Source organism: Anser anser (assembly GCF_964211835.1).
Source record: "Anser anser genome assembly, chromosome: 7".
Taxonomy (NCBI): Eukaryota; Metazoa; Chordata; class Aves; order Anseriformes; family Anatidae; genus Anser; species Anser anser.
In genome coordinates, this window is record NC_139727.1 from 26,082,857 (window position 1) to 26,107,489 (window position 24,633).

At 37.1% G+C, this 24,633-nt stretch overlaps 2 long non-coding RNA genes across 2 annotated transcripts; one reads left to right on the forward strand and one right to left on the reverse strand.

Moving 5' to 3' along the window:
• Positions 1 to 2,824: 2,824 nt before the first annotated feature.
• On the reverse strand, positions 2,825 to 23,353 carry LOC310902165. Its single transcript, XR_014586531.1, has 3 exons — positions 23,057 to 23,353; positions 22,584 to 22,671; positions 2,825 to 17,971 (listed from the first exon to the last, which is right to left on the reverse strand). It is a non-coding gene; the product is annotated as an uncharacterized lncRNA (long non-coding RNA).
• On the forward strand, positions 17,983 to 22,576 carry LOC310902167. Its single transcript, XR_014586533.1, has 3 exons — positions 17,983 to 21,100; positions 21,633 to 21,771; positions 22,387 to 22,576. It is a non-coding gene; the product is annotated as an uncharacterized lncRNA (long non-coding RNA).
• Positions 23,354 to 24,633: the final 1,280 nt, after the last annotated feature.

The following is a 24,633-nucleotide window of genomic DNA, read 5'->3' on the forward strand; positions in this document are numbered from 1 at the left end:
ACTCTACTAGATGGCACTACCAGGCGTAGATGGCTGGCATAGTTAATGCACTTTGCATTTAGGCATCTCCACTTTCTATGTCATACTTTAAATATCCTTTGATGTTGCAGTTGGATACTACTTCCCTGTACCAGCTGGAACACAGGGAAAGACAGCAGAAACAAAGATGTAATTTGGCCCCCGCTGAAGTCAGTAGCAAAATTGTCATGGCATAATTTTATTTAAAAAGATATCATTGAGATGCAGGGTCAAACGCTGGAATTGTTTTTACTTGTATGCAAATGGGAATATAACCTAGTAGTGGTCCAGTAAGCAAACAGAGCTTTTCTTCATTGGAAAAATAGAACTAGAGGACCTATGAGTCCAAAATCTATGCAGTGCTAAGTCTGGTATTTGGGAATTTGTCTCCTTGTCTCATTAATTAAATTAGATTACTAGATTTGTCATTTGCAGTATCTATACAGAAATACATGTGTGTGTGTATTCACACATGTATTCATATAGAGAGACTGAAAATGGGATTCTTTCTTTTGTTATCAGTCTGGAGTGTTAAGTGACTTCCCTTGTCTCTGGGTCTTAGTACATCCCAGGTATTCCCACAGTAGGTTTGAATGGCAAGGTGGAGTCTGCTTTGCTTGTTTTATAAGGTAAAGTGAGGCATCATGAAAATAAATCACTTCCAACATTACTCAGGAGACTTATGTCAACTGGAAACTTCAGCCATTAACCAGGAGAGCCAAATTTACCCTATAATTGCAACACATCCTGCAATTGATTCTGAATTGCTTTAGTTTTGACATTATAACATTGTTTTCATAAACCAATACTGTCTTTATAGTACCTATTGGTCCCTTGCTCTTTTAATTCACTTTGGTAGTGCTCATTTGAAAACAATAGAAAAAGTTATGCACAAGATCATTTAAAAAGATAACGTGCATAATAAAGTCTAATATAATGCCTGTGGCAACTTCACCCTGGAAAATAAACGGCAAGGTTGTACTAGACATCCTTATAAGAAAGGCCTCATAATAATTAACAATGTGTAGGCAGAGTTCTAAGCCTGGGATTGCTTATAATTCTGGCATTTGACTATATCCTTAAGCTTTTCTTTACAGATTTATGAGATCATTATGACCTGCTCATAATGAACACTGATGAGACAAAGTCTCCCATCCATGGGACAGTGAATCAAACTGCATTGTTTAAATACTTCTTGAAGTTAATGAATCATCAGGAAGAGTCCACCCCAAAGACCTAATGTTTCCCAAACAATCAGCTGGTGTCCTCGACATCTGATATGAAATCCATGAATGTTCTATTCCTTTCCCCAGAGACATGTCCATGTTATTCTGGGAATCTTTCTCAATAAAACATAAAGACAGACTGGAACATAAATGACACAATTACTTTCAACAGTATATACATCATATACAAATATACAACATTTCAAAATTAATCTGCTTGATTTACTGTGACTATTTCTTTCCAATGATGATTTAGCTACTGTGTTTTGTGCTTGTGGTATTGCCTTTCTTTCTTAGTGATAGTGAAGTGGGAAGACATTCACAAATTCCACCTTTGCAAGACAAGACAGCCCAAACCTCCTGGAAGCCTATCCCATACAGGGCCACCACAAATAAACAAACAAAAAACTTTTCTCCATTCTTACCTTAGCAAAACAACTGTTCTGTATGGACAGCTAAGGGCTGCTGTGCTCCAGTATGAAGATCTCAGAAGCTGAGATCAGACTGTTCTTGGCAGAGAGCCCTATATTATCTTACTTTTTGCCCGAGTTTGATTAGAATGAGTCTGTTCACAATCAATTTCAGATCACAATGCTGAACTCGAACTTTTTGTCAAGCCCTTCAATCAGTAATAAAGATAACTGAAAGAACTTTCAAAGGTATAGATCATCCAATAAAGACACTTGACCTCCCAAGAAGTGAAGAGCAATTTTTTTTCAATGCAAAGTAAGGCAAATCTCATACAGAGTCTCAGCAAATGTTTGCTGAAAGACACAGCAGGAGCCATAATAAAGCTATTAAAAATGTAGATTTAATTTCCAAAATAGTTCCAGAGAGATTTTTATTTTTCACACGAGAGTCAGAACCATACAGAAAATTGCAATTGCTAAGGTTGACCTCTGCTATGATAGCCTGAAAATGCTGTAAATAGAGTTCTCTCCTGGCAGATGGAAGAAGCATTCCTACTACTCAAGCAGGCTTTGAGTTTGAACCACAGTGCCACAAACATGTGTTTGAAACACATAGGTGTGTTCTTTTTGCATTCTGTCTGAGAAAAAAACACACTGTTACTTCTAGTGACCTTAAATTAAGACTCTTCTCCAACTTTTCAGTTCAACTATTACACTGAAAAAATCAATTATTCACACTATCTGAGACTCCATTTTGTAATTGGTGCCTAGATAATTTGCTGATGGATGCATTAGTAATATCTATGTACAGTGCCACCAGGGACTCATCTATGATAGGAAATCCTCCTTTGAGGAGAAGCAGTCAATACCCAGAATCCAGCCATAAAACTTATAAATAAAAGCAGACAACATAGTTGAGACTAAATCTTGGACCTTGCACATGCAGACCAGCAAGAGGAGAGAAACTCTTACTGAGAAATCTCATCAACCCCTGGGAGAAAACCTCAACATTTCAATGAAATAGAGCCTGAAAAACTGAGCTGCAGTCTGACTGCAGGACTGCAGATTTTTAGACTTCCCTGTCTTTTTCAGAACTAATTTGAGGACAGAGGTGACTGATTTGCAAAGACTACTAAAGACATGATCATTAGCTGTATGATAGTGGAGCTCAAAACAGTGTTTAATGAGCCAGGAAGAAAGATAAATTGCTGAGTTCAACTCGAAGTCTATAGTAACTATAGTGAGTATGTGTTTGAAACATTTATCATTAATTAGGCATTGTCACTTACCTCCTGGATGAAGCCAATGCTATCCTGGGCATCATAAAATCTATAAACTGCAGTACATGTCACCAGAATTTGAAAATCCAAACAAATCAGCTGGGCAAAACTCTCTTTCAACCTGTTAGAAATATTGACTCATCTGGATCTATAATGCTATTAAATTTTCATTCTTAGTAAAGACAGATGATTTATATTAAGAAAAAAAAAAAAAGATTGTTTGCAGTACCTGAATACTCTATAAAGAAACTCTCATAGCACACAAGGAGAAGCAGAAGAGACTACAAGGTTGTGCTAATGCCTCCACCCAGTGCGTTGTAGGATTCCCCTGACATCGTGGAAGTTTTGGTCTCTGTCTTGGTTTCTCCATGGGCACCCCTTTAAAGAGGCAGGAAAGAATCAGCTACTCATATCTTAGAGACAACACATCCCAATTTTATTCTGTCTCACAAGGATAGGTAAATTATTTCAATTAATATTGTTTCATTTCAAGAAGATTATTTCATACCCTCATAGCCAGAAAAAAAAAAAAAAGGTTAAAATAAAAATAAAAAGTACCTTCATGCAAGCTTCTCCCCTAATGTGACTTTCCTAATCCTGGCCCTTCCCTAGCATTCCTTACTACTGCATGGAATAAGGGTGAAATGCTTCATGACTTCTCTCTGAATACCCCTTTAAAGCCTCTTCCACTTAGGGCCTAAAAATACAATATCAGATTCACTCTCTCATTAAATTTACACTGAATGCCTCTAGTGGTTCCATTGCACCTGGTGCCTTCTGGGTTCACCAGACATGAGTACTTCTCTGGGTGACACAGGACCAGTGGAATGGCTTCTTCTCTTCCTACCTTGTGCAAAAGGCTGTTTGGGCATGACCAGAGGACTTGGCTTCCAGAAATATCCTCCCAAAGCCAGAATCTCCTTCAGACTGCTCTGACCAGTGTGAAGTTGGAAGGAAATTACTAGACATTTTTTTTTTTGGTGTGAAGAAGAAACTTCAGGTGGTAGGTACAGAACCACAACAGGAACATCTAACCCAGCAAATATTTATATGGCAAACAGACTATGGCAGAGGCAATACTGTGTACCAGTTACACTGGCTGTAGTAGTTACTGCTTGGATTTAGAAGCCCCTAAAATAGTCAGACCAGTCTGAAATCTCGTTCTGGAGAACCAGACAAGCACAGAATCTGTCCTAGGCTTAGGGCAGAACAAAGCAAAGCCTAGCAGCAATCTGGTGTGCCAGTTTCGGTTGGCCAAGCCAGACATACTTCAGCTGCAGCCGACAACCTGGCACTGAGGCTCAATTAATCAAGAGAGGTTATATAACAAGCACAGAATTTCAGCCAGAACAAATCAAACGGATCTGCACACAAAACCCTCATTGTCCAGTCAGGTCACTTCTCTTCTGCACCAGCTGCTTTTGTGAACAATTTTTCAGCTTATCCTCAAACAGTATCTGTCCTTGATCATTTAATCAGTATTTAAAGCTGTGTCTGTGATGTTATTGATCCCACTTGTGCCTCCAGCATGTGTTTCAATGGAAAATCCAGCTCAGAGGAAAAGTGCAGAACACTTTCTCAGCATCCATGAGAAGAAAAAGATGCATTTTTCTCCTTTCTGATTTTATGATTTGTTGTATAATAGCAATAATCTCTATTGCTTTCATATACTTGCAATAAATGGCTTTTGAGATCAATGAAATGTCTGAGCTTCACTTTGGCTATTAATCATTCTCAGTAGCCATTTATTGCTTCATATATTACAAACAACAGAAGTTATTCCTTAAATCTAGCCAGATAGCTGAGGACTGCAAATTTCAAACCTAACTCTGAGAGACAGATTCACTGATGGCAATCCCCGTGCTGTCTCTTATAACTATAAGTAATAATAACAGCACTGTGCCTTCTACCTGCAGATTTCAAAACCCACTATAAAATGCATTAAGGAAAAATGAACTTTGCTTCTGTACTTGAAGGAGGGGAGAAGGTGAGGATATGGCCAAGAAATATCTGTGAAGATTCCCCCCTCTTTTTTTTTTTATTATCTGAAAAAGCAGTAGAAGTAAACTGACAGAATTTGTAATACTTGCCCTTGTTGTCATCCTGGAAGCAAAGCTCCTTGGGAATCAATCCTCAGGCTGCAGCTAGGGGAATGGGTAACCACTGCCCTGGGAAAGAGGGTGCTTTGCTGTTCCTGGTCAGCCTCTGCAAGACTGGTATGAAACAAATGTTCGCTCAACAAACTTGTCCATGCCTTTCCTAATGGGACAGGTCTTTAGTCTCTTTGTTCCTTATACTCCTTCTGCCTTGGACTTGATCTTGCTTTTTGTGTAACCATAAAATAAAAATGGGCAGTCGCACTGAAAGAGAGGAATTCCCTGTAAGTTTGGATTGGGAAAGTCAGATCTAACCCTGAGAGTAATAGTAAAACTGGGCTGGGATATCACAAAATTTTCATTTGTGCCTCACACAACATGAGGAAACAGGGAAAGCAGCTTTAATAGTTGGTATAACATTTTGATACTTACTGGGCTCAGCTGTTGTAAGTTTTTTTGTTCTTTTTTTTTAAATAACTAAAGGACAGAATTCACTTTCTTCTTCCAAGTCTAATCTAGTTTTATCCACTCTACTCTCTAATGTCACATTATCTTTAACCTTGCCTCATGGTTTAAAAGCCCTTTATCCAGATTAGCCACCTGAATCCCCAGAGTTTATGTTAGTGTTTTCTACAATTTCATAATGATCCATCCTGCTGAGTCTATTTCTGCATGTAAAATAGGTCTATACTATTAATGACAGCAATTTTGTGCTATTGCAGCAAACAGTTGCAACAGGCACTGTGTGAAAAGAACAGATGAAAAAAAGCCTGCATTAAAACTTCTCTGGTTTTCAACAAAACCTTTGCCACATTACATTTCTATTAGGCTTACAGAAGGCTTTGTGCCACCCTGCCAAGTACGTATATCTTAACAGCATCTTATTCCAAGGATTACTTCACTTTGAGGATTAGGAAACATTTTAATAATGGAAGAACAGATCATATGCTCTTTATCCTCTGTGTCTTGAAAGAAGATCAGAAGGGGAAGAACTGTTTTCTGCTCCTTATGCATCACTGACTGAATTGTTTCCACATTTCCAGTTTAATCTAAATTAAACTTGTGTAACTCCAAAGGATGATGGAAGTGATAAAGGACTGAAATTGAGAGAGCTCTCAGAACTTGCTCTTGGAAGTTTCAAAAAGTTTTACTGACCTTCCCTTACCTCTTACTTTCCTACTCTACTTTTCACAAATACATTTGTTATGGATGTCTGAGGTGGTTGTTCAACAAGGTTGTTCAAGCAAGCTCAACAAGGTCTTGCCAGTCCTCTTCAGAACTGGGTGAAAAACAAGACCTCCATATATCCGATGAGTGCATATCAATCAAATACTATTTTTACCTCCAGCTACCTGAGAAGGAGTATAGGCTCTCTTGCATAAATAAAAGAATCGATGTACTGGGTCAAACCAGAGATCCAGTTAAGTTTAGTATCCTCTCTCTGCTACTGGCCAATAACATGTTTAAGAATATAAGAACACAACACGTACAGAATGATCCTTCTCCACTTGACAAAATCAGAGGTTTACTGTGATAACAAAAAGACCCTTGTTGTCTAGCAAATGGAGAATAGGAGTCTGAAAAGATGAGTTCGCCAAATGACTTCTTTGAATTGCTTTGTCCCCTCAGGCAACTGACAGAGATTGTGACTCAATTACCAAGCTGGTATGAAAATATTCATCAGGCTTTGCAAGTCTGTAAGGATATAGCCCTTATATAGCTCTGTATCAGTACAGCATAGCTTATGACAAAATAGCCATAAAATCTGCTAACACCAATATGGGAAAAATGTGACGTACCCTAGAGATGCTTTCACATCTTGGAAACCAAATAGACAAATGAGGTTGAAAACGTATGATCCAGGAAACATTGTACAGAATAGAAACAGCAAAGACAAGTTAGAATTATGTGGTTGTATTAACATCACTTTTGTTTATGTTTTCATAAAAATAGCAAAAGTGCTAATGAGCAAAATAGTTGCAGAGGACAACAGCATGAACACCTATCAAACAAATGTTCAATGAAAATTAGTACTAACATAATCTTGTAGCCACAAAACAGAGACAAGAAAGGTAGTTTTATATTGATTTGAAACAAAGGTTTTCCTAAAATCTGTTATGTCCAAAATTCTCTACAGCTTCTAATGGGAGTATACTACGTGTTCTTTCCTCTTAAGAAGTGATAAGATGGACGAGCTTTTCTTTATTTGCAAATAGATTCAGAATCCTCTAAGGTATTCTATGGTTATGTTTTGGAGACATCATTTATCATGTTCTTATGTTGAAGGTGTAATTCTGAATCCATCAGTATGCTCTCTTGTTCCATAGCAGTCTGCCATCATACTTTTACACCAGTTTTACATCAATCACCAATTTTCAAAAAACTATAAAATAGGAATATAATTCAGCAAAAAAACTATGATTCATCTTCTGTCTCTTAATTTCTATTTATTCTTCTAATAGGATAATAAGAAAAATAAAGAATACATTTACTCAGTAGATTGTACATATAAGTGGAAAAACATGCATGAGTTTTCTTGCTATATTCCACCCAATTGCACGTTATCCATCAATAACATTGTTCAGTCATGTGGAATATTAACTAATAGGTTGGCTGCTTTCCATGAATTTCATCAAATATTCCTTTCATATTAAAAGAAGTCTTACAACTTTATTGAATAAAAAGGTTAATCAGAAAATATCAGAAAGTCCAATCACATTCTTCACTATATCAGATATAGTAGAGATTTTAGATGTCTGACATAACAGAATTCTTTCTTGCTTCATTTGATAGGCTGTCCTCTCCTGCAATGGTTGTTAGTTAACATGGTGATAAATTTTTCTCTAAAAACCTCCAAGCATCTTCCATGTTGCAAAAAATATAGTATTTTCCCCTTTACAGAACTATAATTTATTAGAGAAAAATGGTCACACAACCCTTCATATATGGGGAGTGTTCTTTAGAGTGTTATGGTCAAAATGTATATCATTCATTACATTCACTTTTGCTGAGAATATGTAAGAATTAGTGGTCAAAATTTGATTTTTGAAATTCTCTTGCCACATTTTTCAAAATACTACTTTGTCAGCATCAATGAAATTGCTTCTTATTAAAATCTGAGCGTTAACGTACAAGGCAATATTCTCATCAGATGGGCTTGTGTGTGTAGAAAAGCTAACTAGAACAGTTTATTATTATTATTATTTTATTATTATTATTTCCCAAAAAATATTTTTCTAAAATAGCTGTTTTCTAAAATAATAACTTTGCTTTCTGAGTGCAGGAATGATTCATTCCACTTAATTTTGTTGTATCAAAATCTCTGAAAAGAACTGGAGAAGACATTCTCTCTTTGCCCCAGTCTTTTAAGGGCAGCATGACAGCTATTAAATAGCTGTCTGTGCAACTGTGACCACAATCATTTGTGTTACGTGATCTGCCTCCATCCACAGTAAATCACTGGGTTGTCATATTGCACTGCAAACTCATTCATAACATGTACTTCCTGGAATATTCTTTCCCAGATCAATGGACTCATTGCTTCTGCTATTTATTAGGCACTAGGGAATTCCAGCTACAAATCCATTCCTGTAAGCATAATTTAATTATAATTTGCTTTATGAGAGAGAAATAACAGCAGGCAAGTTAAAGAGAGGGATGTGCCATTCTTATGGCTGTCAAGAAAGTGTTCCAGACCATGAATAATCAAATTCAGAAAAGAAATTCTATCATATCAGCCAAATTATTTTCATATAAGACTCTCAAACTCAGAAAGTAGAAAATAAACAAACAAAACAAAACCAAAAACCAACCAACAAACAAAACAAACAATGAAGACAAAGCAGGAGAATGCTCTAACACAGCATCATCAGAACTGGATAAAAATCTAGAAAGATATAACAAGACAACATGACATCCTCTGCTAAGTATGTAAGCTCAGATTGTTTGTCAGCTGTTTCATGGTGAAGTCAATAATAATAATGGACTCTCAGTAACATTCTTTACAAAAACCAACCAAACAAAAACAAAACTAAAAATCAAAAAACACACACAAGCCTCTATTAATTCTAAAACCTATCTTCCCAAACCTATTAATTTATCCAGAGTAGGAAGAGTAGGGATAGACCTAGGCAATGTGGAAAGAGTTTGACAAAGAGGACACTTTTCTAATTTATGGCACCTATCCCTCTTTGTTCCAGTTTGTGGAAGAGGATTAAGAATGCCTGCTCATCATTCCTATAGCACTCTGAGAGGCCAAATAAATATTACATTTTATTTTGAATAAAGTTTGAAAAGTAACTCATGTTTTATTGTGCATCCCTGAACCATCATGTCACCGTTAATCTGCACAGGTCTGTGTATCTGTGGAAGGAAACTGAACAATATAGGACAGGAGAAATCCCTCATGGCTGAGTTATGTTATAAAGTACTATACAATATATTATACTTCTCCATACCACGGCAATAGCCAACAGTATTTAAAACATTGCTTTCACTAACATCTAAATTCATTGAACTGGTTCTTATCTTCCGCTGTCATGTGTTGTGTAACTATATTGAGAACAGTGAAAGCTGAGTTATTCACCATAAAATCTGGACTACCAGCCTCCTTAGATACCCAGTGGAGTACTGGAAGTCAGAATTGAACTTCTTCGTACTGTTCAGGTGTTTTAAAGTGTGAAATTAACATAGTAGCATTTTCATTAAAGAATACTGTGTACCACATATTACCTGTCTCCTTCATCCTTATGAAAGAGACAAAACCCAGCAACAATATCAGTAATGGTAATAGGCTTTTGCAATGAAACAACCCTCCCTTCACGACAAGTTTTTGTCAGCTGGTTTACTTCTCAAGATAAATCATATTCCCATTAATAGGGAAAATGTAACCTATAGGTAAGGCTTCGCTGTTGTTGAGAATATCACAAGTAAAGAACTGCAGGTAAGCAACAGGATTTGCAAGAAAACCCTTTCACAGTAAAATCCCCTCCAAAAGAAAGAAAATTAACATTTCAGTTCTGATGAAGTAGAAATCCTGGATAGCATCCAGTAATCATACCCGAGCAGAAAAGCTGCAGCTTAATATCTTCATTTCAAGGGAAGGAGCTTTTCCACTCCACTCTGCCTTCCTCCTGGGGTAGCATATTGCAAGTGCGTTAGCTCTATTCATGCAGTAGAGGACACTATTTTACACATCATCACCTCCCCGGCCAACGTGGTGCGGTAACACAGCCCCTGCTTTCATCAAGCCCTGCCCGTTCTCCTAATACAAAATAAAGGTTACATTAAATTTGTGGGTGAAAGGCCATGCATGCCAAAGACGGAATGTTATCAAGACATAATTAAGTAACATCACCTAATGCAACAGTAAAAGGATTGAATGGAATTTGTATGTTGATGGTGAGCAGGTGTATTGCTTGATAAGATCTGCACTGTGCATGAGCATCCTAAAACTTCTTTCCTGTTCTTCCTGCCAGCATTTACCTCCCCATCTCAGTTGAAACCTGGGATAAAAAATGAACTGCCAGTCACTGCTCATCAAATCTCTAAGTTCAGCCATCTCTATGTTCTGAACACAAAATGTTGTGCTCTGAACTTCCTGAAACTGAATCAGATGATTCTGAGTACAAGACAACACAGATGCATGAAACCCAGGGAAAAATGCATTTATGAAAGTTGTTAAATGATTTATGCCATGCTCGTTGTTTCAATACTTAACTTAGCACATCAAGGGAACTATTTAATTAAGTTTATTTTGAAAGATACGAACTATTAGCATGTTATAACAGGATTGGGAAATATAACCGTATTTTCAGATGAGGCTTTAACATAACCACGTAGTGTTGCTCTGCCTGCCTCCAAGTAAGAAGCTCAGGAGTAAGTTTATAATTGTCTTTGCAAAAAATCAGAAAGGTGTAAAAGTTCTGAGAGAACTAGATATTAAGATTTTTAACAAGTTTTACTCATGACTCACTTTTCAACCAGTCACTATGTGAAGCCTTCATACAAGTTTGATTATCAAACTGATATATTTGATCAATAATTTTATATCTTTAGTTCTGTCATGCTTGTTTATTAAGAACAGCCAGAAACTCCTGTTTTCTGGAACAAGAGAGTGAGTAAATGACAGAAGGCAAAATTTGGGATTCTACCCTTCTCCCTTCCCATTCCAAGCTACTTTCTGTTCTCTCTCCTCAACCTTCTTTAAAGTAACACTGTATGGGCATTTTCTGGTCTATCTTGGACTCTTCTGTGTTTCCTCTTTGCTTCTTTTCATATTTGGCAGTGTCTATTCACAAAGACTGCTCAGACAAAACAGTAAACAGTAAAAAATCATGGGTATCACTCAGCAAAACATGCCATAAAATACCATGGTATTGCTTGTACTCCTGTTTTATGTAGAAACCACAAGCATACATCAATGTTCTGTTGTGCAAGGAACAGTAAAAATACACCTTCTTGAAAAGAAGGTTGTCTAGTTGCATAGATTCCAGTATAATTACAACATGATTAAATTACTTCCCCACATGATAAACATTTTTTTGTTCAACTCAAATTTGTTCAACTCAAATTAAGAAAAGAAACAAAAAGAACAAAATGGTTCTATTAGAATACATCCCTCAACACCATTTACCTTAAGTTCAGACGGTTCATATTATGCATGTGGTGGTTGTCCACCTACATGCATATGACTACCCAACTGCTAGGAATAAAAAGATATAAATCATCCGTTCATACACAAGCACAAAGTTATTAATATGTATATTGATAATAGAAGGATTAAAATGGACTAGGTTGTGCATGCCATCCCTCAGCTCAGTTCAATTAAAAAAAAATTAGACAACTTGGTTTATCGATTTCTGATCTAATAGAAAGTATGTGTCACATGCATGGCTCTTGCAGCCCTTAGGAAAGATTCAAGTGCCATAATCCCTTGGGATAGGTATGTTTTACCAGAGGCCTGTTTTTACATCAGCTCAAAGGTCCGTCAGCAGATATATGGAATATTACAGCTTTCGAGGCATAATCATTCACATTCCAGAGAAAAGATAAAGCAGAGGACTAGAAAGTGCCCTCATATAAGGCATGTTTTTTCTAGAGTCATGTCCCTTTCTAGGTACCATTAGCAGCATCGGAGTCATAAAATGGCTGCCTTTTAGAATCTGAGCTATCTTGGCCATCTTCGATAACTAATCAAAATTGTACTTAATAAATATAACTCCCAATTTACTTCAATGAAGGTCTTGATACGATCTGAAAATCAGGATTTCACAGGTTCTGTTATGGTTAGGGCATGTCAGAGGGAAATGTGTTATACGCTGACTCTACTGAGACATTAATTATAGCTCTGTAGACCAGAAATGAGATACAGGTTTCCAGAGGCATGAGAGGAGCACTTGTGAATGGTCGTTGTGTGAAAATCTAAAGTTGTCTCTTTGAAAAACAAAATATTTACATAAGAAACAACTTTCCATGGGGGGAAAACAAAACAAACAAAACACACGCGCATACACACACACAAAAATCAATCAAAAAAAAACCAAACAAACCTCACGACCATGGAAATAATTTGTCCATTTTTTTAAGTAACAAAACTTGCAGGTACTATTCTTGAGTTACTAGAATTTGTGATGTTATTTTTTGCTTCTGAAAGGCTTATGCATCACAGAAATAAGGAAGCTTGCCTCTCTTCTTTTACAGAAGGCACAGCTATGTGTTTCACAGCAAAATGCATTAAGGACACAAGAGAAGTATCTTTTCTTTTCTCTTGCAATGTGTCAGCCATACCCCAGGCATGTAACAAATAATAAATAAAATAACAGTGTAAGCGTGGCTGGGATGAGAATACTATTACCATACTCTGGAGTCTCTGTCACGCTCTTTTATCTCACTCTTGGCAGCCCACTTGCCAGTTCACATCACAGTTTGAGAAAGATCTGCCAGGATATCAGCTACTCACGAGAACAAGAAACCTGGCATCTATATATATTAATTTGTTCTCTGCATGGATGTATCTTAGTAAGACCTTTGAATATAGCTTGTGAGTACTGGCCAGTGCAGAAACAGAGCAACACCAAATTGCAACATTCCAATGAACACTTAATGTGTCTTCTGGAAAAACTGGCTGATATAAAGGTAAAATATGTATCTTCAAATTTTTCCTGCCCTTTCTTTGCTCTAATCTTTTGCTTGTATATGAGTATATTGCATATGTTGATAGAAAAGTCTGGTGGGGAGGTCTATTTCTAGTAACAAGTATCTAGACCATAGAAGTTTGTTATATACAGACTGATGAACGTATAATTAATCCTGGCACTCCCCCTGGCATGGCACCAATGGAGTTAAACACAACCCAAAGAGCTGTGATTGCTCCACCTTTATATTCCATCTGACAGTTCTCTTTCTTTCCCTGGATTGTCATGTAGCCCTTTTGCTTTGTCTGTTCATATTACACAGTAGCTCCTCTGGTGTCTCTTTCAATTTTTTCCACACAAACGCATTCCCTGTGATACATTCAAATTTGTGCACAGGAGACTTCCTCAGGCTCACTGTTGCTTTGGCACACTTACCTTTATGCATAAATAATTAATATTAATATTATAGGTTAAAAAATAAAATGCCATCCCAAAATAACAGGATCATCTATAAAAATTAATTTTCACAATGTACATCTTAATAGACTGCCAACATAAAATTTCCTTTCTGCAGAACTTCCAAATTCTGTAGCTTCACTGGTTTCAGTGTTTGCATTGGCAAATGGAGGAATTTACACTTACAAACTGATAGTAACAAAGCCTTTAATAAGGAATTAGATCCAAATTTGTGAGAAAAGACTGTACCTCTTCTCAGGTAAGGCAGAGGAAGAAACCACTACTGCACATGGTCCCTAGTACTACAGGGCTTAGATGGATAGTACTATATGGATAAGGACTTGGCACATGTTTTGGTTTCAAAGGATTATTGGCAGGTAATGTTTGGTATCTGAGTTCAAGTTTTGCAAATGAGAAGTTAACGTTGCCTTGAATAACTCTCTAGCGCCCCTCCTCTTTCCCCTGACACCATTGGATGTGATTGGAGCTGACACCCACAGTTGTGTGTTTGAATAGCTCTGTTCAGTGCGAGGTTACAGTTTACATGTCAACTTCCCATATCTAAACAGCATGAAACTCTTGATTATGTTTGTCAGCCCATCCTGAGTTTTTATTTCACTACAAAATTTATTGGAAAAGAAACATCAAGCACTTGATATTCCTCTTTCCGATCTCTTTTAAAAAGTTACAGAAAAACCCACAACACCTTAATGAATAATGTAAATCCCCTCCCCTCCAAAGGGCTTGTATCTCTATATCAGTAATAGCTTATAGTGCAGAAATGTCTATTTTGAGAACTTTGCACAACTAAGTTCTATCTTGTTAATTTACAGTTTTGGTCTCTTTGACTTTAAAATATATAAATCCATTATAAACAAAACCGCATATGAAAAGAATGATACAACCTATGTAATCTCCACCAAAAATTTAAACATTTAAAATGAATGAATTCTGAAAGGAACAGCTTTGAGTGTTATTGACTGAAAAAGCAGATGGTGCAAGGCTACATTAGTGTCACAGAGCATTACCTTCATTCTTAGTAGGAAAGATGGCATCTCAGTGATGCACAGGGCTTTTTTTTTTTTTCATTGCCTTCTAGGGGGTTCAAGTCATAAAACACACACACACACAAAAAAATAATTTGTTTCTTACTGAAGTTATGTAGTGAAGAAATTAATGCATCTCTGATTTACTCTTTGCATATAGATTGCTTCTCTAGGGGGAAAATTCAGCTTAAGACGGATAAGTCATTTAAGTCTTACCTAAAACCTTAAAATAGAGTGTAAGTATGACTTAAATTATGCATAAACCTTTAGCTAGCCTTTGCAGAAGGGCAAACTCAGTTTCTTTAACTCTGAAGTATTAGACTTTACCTGTTTTCAGTTAAAGGAGGATGAAGGTCTGACACATGAAGACACCTGTCATTTGCAACCTACTCTCTTTCCAGAGGCCCAGATCTTTTTCCATCACATAGCCATGTAAAGCATACTTGTAAAAATCAATCATTTTTTATCAAACAACAATATTTACAATTATCCAAATACTATCATAACAAAATATGGAAATCTGTGCGAGCCCAGTGACTTCTATGAGGGTCACAGTGCCTCTGGCTCCCTGCTACAGGAGGTTCCCCAAACCCAGAGGGCAGAAGTCAGGATGAAGCAAAGAGATAGCCATCTTCTCTCTTGCCCAGTCAAGGTTTTTTTGTTTGTTTTTAACTAGAAGACACAAACACACAAACAAACCAATAAAAGGGATCTTATTCATCGCAGAAATGTACTTCATAAAAATAAAATTATTTTTTATTAACCAGCTTGTGTTCAGTTCACTTTAAAGTGGTCTCAAGTACAAGATATTTTACCAGACAGGCTGTGGGAATATTTAATACGCACCTTTTTCCAGCTGTACTAGAGGTCCCTCTTGCCTCTTAAACTGTTACCCACCTTCTCAAGCACACAGGAATGGACAAACCTGTTCTGGCCTTCCCTGTGACAAAGCCAGGAAGCATTCCCAATCCATTATGGCATTTTAATCTCCATTAATTTTCACCTACTTTAAAAGAGACTCCTCTGGACAAAGTTCAACATTCAGAGTCTGCGTAAGCATTCCCTGGGGTTTTCTGTTCAGCCAGACACTGAACGTGTGTCTGGATGACACCTCACAGAGAACAGCTGTACTTCAGCAGGAAGAAGGAACTAGACGACCTCACAAGTCTTCCATTGGTCTAACTGCTGCTGCTTTATCAAGGTTAAAATAATTTATACTGAACTGCCATCTGAGGCTGGGCCTTGGTCCAAGCATGCACATCAGCCCACAGTATCTTTTTGCTAAAGATGCTGCTGAGAGTGCCGGCACTCGCCTTGGCTACCTCTAAATGTCTCACAGCTTTCAGAAGAGAAGAAAGCTTACAGCCATGCTTGTGGTGGCACAACTGCCTTTGGAACTGGGACGTACCTAATCCAGGGACCCCCTAACCATAACTCAAAGACAAACAGCATAGCTGTCTTGCAGACGAAGAGGGGAGGCTCTGGAGACCTCTGCAAACTGCCTTGCACCATTTACCTTTCTGTGCTAATTAGAAACCGTTCACAGAGAAACTGGCACAAGACTGTGGAGAAGAATCACATGCTTCCAGTATTTCCACCATATCCGCCTTTCGTATCACATTTGTGGAAACTTACATAGGACCATTAGGGAGAAAAATTTTACTTTGGGGGCACTATATTTTTAAAAATAATTTGTTTTACCTCCAGGAATGTACTAATCTATGATGGGGGGGTGGCAGGACTTGTAGGATTTTTTTTAAATACAACATGACTTGAGCAAAACTAATGAGAAACGGTAAAACTGAAATTAGCCACCAGAGACAGCTCATTTGGTTCCAAATGGTCAGTGGCTTCATTTACTTTGGCAAAAATACTGAATGAATATGGATGTTTACAGACTTCAAACATGCTGCTGCTTAAATACTAATATATATTTAGATGACAGCAGAGAGAATTTATTTGATTGCCTTTAAAGGTTTAAATTGATAACAGAAAAAATAAATGAGAAAGCACCCCTACAGTAACTTATGTAGTGAGAGCAAAATGACTCAGACCTGACACAAAGGGTCCATATGACAATACAAGACTGTAGCCATGCATATGCATAAGAGCATTACAGGCAGTCGCAGCGAGTACATTTGGACACTATTCTCACTATTGTTCTAATGAATGGAATCAAAACAGTCCCCTTCAAAGCAGCAAACATGCATGCTTTGAATAATCCATTCAGCCCTAGTCAAATTCGCAGATGAGCTTTCGGAGTCGGAACACAGGCTGAGAGAGAACATCTTATTTAATATTGAAATGAGAGGAGACAAGAAGAGAAAATGAGGTCCCAGATACCCATTTTTGATGGGTCCAGTTATGACTCTGAAATTCAGTAGCCTGTAAAAGAGTGAAGAGATGGGAAAATGTCGTTTGAATAGACAATACTCAGAATATCTAATCAAGACTTTTTATATCCTCGAAAAGGCTCCTGCTTTAACAATTGTTTTACTGTTACTATTATCATTTAATACCCAAATTAATCTCATATGTACAAACAATCTAAGGAGGGATAGGAAACATTTTTCCCTTTATCAGCTGACAGTAACAACTACTTAAGCTGAAACTACCTTTTGCTTTCTTTGTTGTTTTTGGCTTCCTGGGTTATGCAGTCATTTAAATCTTCTGGTCTTCTTAACTGGTCTTCTGCAGATGCTAAGCCTGTGCAGGCTTAGCAGCCTGGTGATGAGCAGCAATTGCTAGCAGGCATTAACCCCAAGTTAGACACTCCTTGGATAAAGGTAGGATTTACCTCATCTACTTTAGCCTTCTGAAAGTTAAGCACGTGATATGACCAGATTGTTTAGGCTATCTTTTTATAATGAGTGGAGAGAACAAGGTTCTCAGAAAAGATAATTAGACCTGCCCATCTCAGGAAGTGATCACCTGCTAATTGCAGGTGCTCATCTTTTGCCTATAAGGTCAGCTGTTGTCTCTCTGAAGGTGATAAGCTTAGTTTAGATACCTTATACTTAAATAGCTATAATTAGAGCATTTAAAGGATTAATCTCTACTAAGTTTTTCATAAAACAAGCACTCATCTCTTCCAAAGGCCCTTTTTTCAGTGAAAGTACATAGTACACATAAGAAGCTCATGCTGAAGTGAAGGTCAACATTGCACGCTGCCTGCCCATTGGAAGTCCCAGCTTATGTATGAAGGGATGTTGAGGTTCAAAATGTTGGAAAATGACGACATTCTGACTCCTCCTGTATTGGTCACTCCTGGAGGTAAAGCTGAGCCACAAGGAAGTCCCAACTTCTGTATTAAAAAAATACATAAATCAGCTTTTGAATATTTATAAATGGATTTTTTTTTCTTTCCCCTACTGACAACCTAGACAAGTGGAAATAGGCTAGTTACTTGAGCAGAAATTAAATGGAATGCTGAGAAGTGGAAAGTTTCCTCTTCTGTGTGGGTTAATGAGACCCTGTAGGACAGCAAGAAGGTGATCTTAACTGTTCTGATTAGCTTGACCTAAAAGCCACTTCATGATTCATACATACATAGAAAATTTAATTTAAAATGATTAAATTGATGATCAAATACAGACTAGTTAACAGTAGACGTTTTAAAATACCCTCTTCACAGCATCTTCTGCTCCTTCCAACCCCATGCCAACTTTCATCGAATATAATGTCCTGGGCTGTTAATGAGTCCCACCAGCAATCTTGTATGTTACCACACTGGACAGTCTTTCAGCACTATTAAGTGACATCTTTAAATGTACTGGACATAAATTCAAGATCAACATGTCACACCCTTTCTTAATCTTCCCTCCTGACCAACAAAGTCTTCTCTCTGGGGGTGTCCTGTGCTTCACTTGCTGGTGAAAACTCCTGGGACGGTGTTTGCTGAAAGCCTTCACTGCATGGGAGAGCACTGCTGGACATCTGCTTTGAGAAAGCTGTCTTAGAAACCTGTGAGCAATTCTCTTGTTATAGATGAACACTGTCCACACCAATTTTTTCTCCTATTGCTAGTTAGATACTTTTGTTAGTGGTGCAACTTAATTTCTGATGGGGAACACTGACATTTTAATCAGGGACATTTCATTCTAATCTAAAAAATAAAAATAAAAAAAATCTGTCCTTCTACCATGGCAGATCTCTTCCTATTGAATACTGTGAAGCTAGAGATATAAGACTCTTCAGATGATTAGAGGGTAGATTTGAAGCTGATTTCAACAAGCAGTAGTTTGAATTGAAATTTAAGCTGTGGGTTCTGCTATAATGAGAACAACAGATTGGAGAAATAAGAGAAAGATGCAAGATATATGTAATGTAAGTCAGTACATTAAGTAATTTTGCACATGTAAAAGCTCCCTTTATATATGTTAGAAATATATTTGGGCAAGGGGTATAAAATAGGCATAGTAGTCAGTTCCAAATTTTTTGTTGTTAGTACATAGCCTGAAGTCTTCTCTAAACCAGAAAAAAATAAATAAATCTCCTTAATGTGGTCATTGTCCTATAGCAAATTAGTGGAGATCATCAAATCATTCATTCTACTGAAGGCCATTTCCCATCTATCTCATTTTCACAACGCTCAATCCAGTTAAAGCTGGGTCAAACTAAAGTGAGTAACTAATGGACTGAAACACCGAATTTTTTATAGAAAAGTTCCTGAACTCAAAATATAATGTCTCGGATACAAGACCAAATGATAGATCATAGCATTTTCTTGAGGACATTAAAGATAGATTATGATGTTGTGATTTATCCATGCCTGATTTCTTCTGTGAGAAAAAAATAATATTGTGAAGGGATTACACTGATAGGATATAACAAAGACCAAGTCAAATCCCAAATTTGGAATTACAACTTGGGAGGAAAAAAGTGTGTGTGTGTGTGTGTCCATCTGTCTATGTGAATATTATAAAATTAGTAATAAAAATATAATCCCACCAAATACCATCCAGGTAATATTTCAATTCAAAAGCAATGATTACTAACCTATAATCTAAGCAGATTTTAAAACAATACAGGCTCTGGCACACATTGTTGTTTGCACATACAATGCCAAGTTTACCAGCAAGTGACTGCTGAGATTTGCGTACATTCACTTGTAACATGTTTTACACATGTGAAACAGGCACAGAGTCTGATATTTCTGTTTGGACATGATACTGACAGTGTTCTTCTGAGCTTCTGGCTTCTAATAGCTATATTAATATCACAAACGAGGGATCATAATTCTGCAGGGGTCCCAGGACACGTTTAGCACACATCTACATGCTCAGCTAGAGGCAGACGTTAGGTTGCTCTGCCAAGCCAGTGGGAGGCAAATGAAATCTCTCTAGACAAGCCGGCAATTTACTTTGCCTGAGGTAACAGACTGTGCAATGCACTACGTGGACATATGCAGACTGGACACATGCATGACCATGTAATTTCTCATTTCAGAACTGTTGCTCAACTTAAACAGCTTTCATAAAAAAAAAAAAAAGTCTTTGCTGTTCACCTGAATATCTCCTTGAAAACCAACACTGACCCTAGAAATACATGTTAATTAGTGAGTAGAAGTATGAGTGTGTTTTTGATCCAGAATCAACAATATGAAAGTGATGAAAACTACTTGTACAGTCTCAGAACCTGGAATTAAAAAAAAAAAGAAAAAAAAGTAAAGAAAAGCTAAGAAACCAGCAAAACCAGAATCATAATAATGATGGTAGAGCTGGGGGAAATAGCAAACAACATAGCAAAATAAATTTGCTTAGCTTATCCAAAAGTAAATTAAAAGTTGGATTGATTTTTAAATATATTTATCTCTAAAAAGGGGTACTCCTACACACTAAGAACAGTCTCAGTAGGGATCAAAAATACCCACTGGAAACTGAAAACAAAAAATTGACATTGCAAAGACAGTACAGATTTAACATTAATGACTGAAACATTAGTGAAACAAGAAGTGGTGATTAGCTTTTTGAACAATTTACTTTAAGCAAAAACAATTATTGGGCTCTGACATATCAGTCAGTGTAGGTGGTCACTTTTGCCTTCAAACTCGATGTAAACATGAGTTATAAGCACCTGTTCTCAGGAATGGATAATTTAGTAATACCAATGTTATACTCACTGCTAAAAACAACCAGGTCTCTGAGGCTCCACAAACAGCAAGGAGGAGAAATGGCTACGCTTTCTCTTTGGCATATTTGTGCAGATAACCTCTAGCCTTAATTTATGTTTTCTTTGCTTTCTCAAAGCAATGTGCAGATTATGGGTAACTTAGGGATAAGAGGAAAAATAATGCTTTATTTTGTCTATAAAATATAATTAGAATTTCCCATAATACCTGACATCCTGAAGGAAATAATTCCCTCTTCAGATAAACATGAGCTAGTAGGACAGGCCCTTTTCTTACAAGGTAGCCAGGGCTGGATTTTCAGAGGTATTTGGCGCAACAGCTCTCATTAAAATTGTTTTTGATATACAACTGTAAACATTATATATAGCCATATGTCATGTCAAATTTAGTCTCCTAAGACCTTTGAAAATGTGAAGCCATCAGTATACCTGAGGCTTAATTATGTATTAACTTCCTCATAATGCAAGAGAACCTTCATATTCCCAAAAGCTCATTTTATTGTTATGGCTTTCAACCTACAGTTGTAAGAGGTTATTTTTTTGTCCTTGAAAAACTTAAAATGAAAGTTTGCTTCTCGCTTTAAGGTGATTTTTCCCCATTGATTTCTAACATTTAAAATGGAATGTTTTTCAGATTTCATTTGCCCATGTTATTTGTTGGAAAAATGTCAATTTTCTTCAAAATTTTATACCGAGAAATTAATCCTCTGGGAAGAAGTTTGAGATCTGTTTATAATAATGTTTGAAGCTTGTTTTTGTCATTTTTTTTTCTTTTACAGGAGAAATATCCTTTGTTTTTCCTGAATAATGACCAAGCTGTTTGTCTCCCTGTTCAGGTTATATTGTCTGATGTTCTAAGGGGAATGACTTACAGTTCAGAGGGATTGAAGTTATGATCATCGCAAGCTTTTGTTTTTGGTGAAATAAACACATTTCTCTGTTCTCCCTCTAGCCTCTCAGCACTGACAACTACAGGTATGCTGACAACTCTCAGGACTATAAATGTGTGCTGGAGAAAGTCAATGGGAAAGATAGAACAAAGAGCTCTTTGCTACTGTTAGAAATTTTCTTAAACAAAATCTAGTGGGCAAGAACCCCAATTTTCACAATTGCAGCCATTCTATCATCCAAATCAAAGTTGTTCAGTCCACATCTGTGCTAGAATCTATTGAGATTAAGTGCAAAAAAAAAACTGAGAGCATTTAGAAATGAGATTTTTCCTGTATGCAAAGTAGTTTCTTGCAGCGTAGCGGTTTATGAAATTCAAGCAACTTAAATGACACAGCCTCCTGGTTAGTACACCTGTCTCTGTCAGCAAACTCCAAAAAGCCAGTGTGCTGGAACCTCTTGCTCAGACTTGATGCTTCCATTCATTGCCATCAATGTGACCTTTCACTCCCTCACAACAGACTAGTTGGCCTTCAGTGGACTAATGTGCCAAAATCTGTAGGTTTAACTATGCCTGTACATTACTGGGCAGCTGCATTAGCCTTTATATGGTCAGCCTCCCCAGTTGCGTCCTCATTAAGTGTTACAGCACTGTTCTCTTTAATACTAACAACCTCTTTTCTCCCCTCACCGTGTTGCCAGGAAAAACGGGTGAAAGCAGAAGTGGCATTTCCATGCCTGCGAGACAGACAGCACAGTCGACAAGATGCTGTGTTTGTGACAGACTGAAGGAATCTTGGCTGGGTAACACAAGGCACAGAGCAAGCCAATATTCAGCCTCCACTACCAGAAAACAGATATATGATATTCTTCCATTTTCTACTCATCACATTGCATACCTTAGTAATTTGTTCTCAGTAGCAAGTACAGCCGGCGTCAGTAAATTCTGACCTCTGTCATGCAATGGGACCACAGTCTTTTGTAATCCTGGAACAGGACAATGAAAATAAAGGTCAATTGTCTCTTTGTATCATTCCTGTAAACTGCAGAATTGTTACAGCGGTCATAGTAGTTTAAAGCAACCATAAGAAGAGATTCTACCAGAACTGTTTCCGTAATTCTGAATTCAGCTCCAGGAGACAAATAAACACAAACAAATCTGCATCTCAGGGCCAACAAAGAAAAAAAAAAACCTATCTCTCATAATATCAGCTTATTAAACTAGATATAAAATAAGAAAGGAAGGGGAATGGAAAGGACAGAAAGAGAGAAAGTCATTCCATCCATTATTGTTCTTCCTCTTTATAACTTCGTTTGCATTAACAAAATACAATTGAGCTCATCGTTACTAAAGAACCTTTAAAACACTCACATAATTTTCCTCCTGCCTGTAGTTTCCATGAAACTGATGCATGTGCATATTAAGTTATATTTTATGATTCATCTGGGGGCAACTTAACTGAGACATATCTTTTTGTTTGCTATCAGAAAAGCCTGGATTGAATTTCTTTTCAGCAAATAAATTCCTAGTGAATGACAGAGTAAGGACTTTATTTCCCCAAGTTGCAAAACTATTTCTTCTGCACTATAGCCAGTCAATGCCATGCATAGCCAGGCTCTTATAAGCTGTCAAGGTACAACCTTAAGGTCACCCATTCTGAATCCACTTAGTGCATTAACAGAAGTATGCAGTAAAATAGCTTCAGCTGTGAGTTGGCAGTTTTAATTGACAATTTTCAGGTTTCTCTCAATGGGGCATAGCTTCTATCCAGCCATCAACTCACTAACTTATTTCAGAAGCTTTCCTAATGTGGTTAAGTGCTTCCCTTCTGCAAGGTGATGCCGAGAGAGCCCAGACAGCTATAGCTGATGCGTTTAGCCTTGAGTTTCAGCAGTAAGGTGATGGCTGGAATAAAAGTATTGAGGAATTTCTGTAGCGCTCGGCCACAGCATGCTGCAGTCATCAATCCTGAGCACTGCATGGGGGACACCTGGCACTAGCAACATGGGATTGTTTTTAGTGAAGACAGAATAAGTTAGGTTGCCCTTTATAACCAAAAACTTACATTTGGATAAAACACAGCCAGCTGAGTGCTGTGAAGACCTGGCTGGTTATTCTATTGCTCAGGTTGTTTTCCCCTATCTCTAGTATCAGCTTAAGCATCTTGAATAGCAGAGATATTTCATTCCATCGCTATATATATTTGCAAAATAAAAAGTTCTGCAAGCAGGTCTCCAACAGACAGGTCATTAAGGTTTATTGTGATCTAAGAAAGGAAATGGGTTTATAGATCTTATCATGGTGGAAGTTATTTTTTGTATAGCATTGCTTATGTAACAAGTGCCAGCACGCTTCATGAAACTTCAAGGTCTGATAGCTCATGCTCTTGATGTTTGAAATACTGTTATACAGTCATGCACTTGGTCATTTTGTTTTCAGCTTTTGCAGATTGCTAGATGCCAGAGTAACTCAGCTTTCACTGAAAAATACTGACATCTACTTCTGGGGGCAAAAAATACCTCAGTAACACTAAGTGATTCAGAGATGTCCACTTGAATATGCAGACTAAAGCACTAGTTTTAAAAACAGTGAGAATCTCTTCTGTTCATTTTCCGTTTATCGAACTTCAGAGGGAAATAAAAACAATTAAATAATAGCACTCTTTTACAATTATTTCCTCAGAAACATTACAGCAATAAGCATAACCATTTTAACTACCTTTTATTATATGACTACAGGAGTATGCATCCATCTAACTACATTTTTTTCTCTCAATAACATATTGTGTCTCCATAGTAACATCCTATACATAACAGACCATTTCATTTGGGAAACTATTTTTAATCAAATAATTCTTCATCCTTTTCCATTTTTCTTCTAAATGCATTCAAAAATATTTCAAAAAACATTGTACCAAGACTTAGTTATTCTAAGTGCATACATTGTGG